Raw genomic sequence first — 1,810 nt, forward strand, 5'->3', positions numbered from 1 at the left:
AGGAAGATCTCCTGGAGAAGGAAATGGCAACCCACTCCAGCATTCTTGCCTAGAGAACTATATGGGCAGTGGAGCCTGGCAGGCTACAGTCCATGGGGTTGCAAAGAGTTGAACATAACTTAGTGACTGACCAACCAACCAAAATCTGCTAATATTAGTTTTCGGTTCAGGTACTTTTAGGTTTGTCTTTCTTTGCTTAAACACAATTTGTTTTAAAGTGGAAATTTATATTTATATAAAAATCTGTCTCATATTAACATTTATATAGGTCTGCTTTTGCTGCCTGTTTCTACTGGTACGTGTCCATGGTATCTTGTTTCCTGTGTGCTTGATTATCTTTGTTCCCTGGTGTCTCAGATAGTAAAGAATCCACCTGCAATGCAGGAGACCTGAGTTCGATACCTTGGTTGGGAAGATCCCCTGGAGAAGGGCATGGCAACCCACTCCAGTATTCTTGTCTGGAGAATCCCCATGGACAGAGAAGCCTGGCTACAGTCCTTAGGGTCACAAAGAGTCAGACATGTATGACACACATACACACTTTTCCTTTGAATAATTCTTTGTGGAAAATCTTTGAGGCCTACTATGTAGGTGGGTTTCTCTATAGGGGATTGATATCTACTTCACTCAAGTATTCTAGGGTACTACCAATTCTGGAACACTTTAGGTTAAACTTTTGGGGGCCTCCCAGGAAATGTGAATTTTACCTATCAAATACTTTTAGGACAAGCTTGTGATTACAACTTAAAGAATTGCGTTATTATTTTTTCCCCAACACCCTGCTTTGTCCAACGATTTTCCTTATAATTCTTAACAATCCTCTGATGTTGGGGAAATGGAAGAAACTTAGAGAGTTTATTATTAGTTCAGCCTAATATCCTATACATGTGGCATAACCCTTTGAGGTCCCAAAGGAATTTATCTGTTAGACTTCCCAGCTTCACATTAAAAAGGCTCTGTCTTCTGCCCTTTACTCTCCCCAAAGCCTCGATAAATTAAGTTAGGTAAGCAGAGCTGCTGTGCTGAACCTATCTGTACTGTCTTTTACATAGATTTTTGGCTTGATGTTTTCTTACTTTTTTGCATTTTGATGCTTAAAAATTCACAAGCATACTGACATTTGTAGATATTTTCAATGAAAAGGTTAGTATAAATACTTTGATGGCCATGTTACAGATATGCAACTCCTAGAGGCTACCATTAGTTTCAAAATATTTATGGCATCTCTTCCTCTTCTATACCTATGATTCCTGCCCTAGTTGAAATCATTGCTCCTTACCTGAATTGTCTTTTAAACTGTTTTCTCAGCCTCCAGTCATTCTAATTTCATTTTCTACCCTGCTGACAAATACATCGTAAAACAATGATGTGTCATGTGACTCAAGTAACAACGGCTTCCTGTTGCTTACAGAAGTCAAACTCTAGTCTTATCCTAACTTGACTCATATTCAATCACTTTCTTCTCCATCCAAAGTATAATACACTCATTCCTAAATGACCACACACTTCCATATCTTTGTACAAACAATTCTTCTACCTTATGCACTGTTCTCTGCTTGGTAAATTTCTTCTTGCTCTACACAGAACAGTTCTCCTGTCTTCACTTCCAAGGGCAGCCTTTGCTCCTACAGGAAGCACTACCCTTTCTTCCACTATTCTACCATATTACATATTAACAGTTTGCGTAGTCATCTGTCAGAACAGAATGTTAGGCTGAAATAAGTCAGGGAATGACTGACTTATTTAAATATTTAAATATTCTAATGGCACCCCACTCCAGTACTCTTGCCTGGAAAATCCCATGGACAGA

The sequence above is a fragment of the Bos javanicus genome, chromosome 6, assembly GCF_032452875.1.
Source record: "Bos javanicus breed banteng chromosome 6, ARS-OSU_banteng_1.0, whole genome shotgun sequence".
Classification (NCBI taxonomy): domain Eukaryota; kingdom Metazoa; phylum Chordata; class Mammalia; order Artiodactyla; family Bovidae; genus Bos; species Bos javanicus.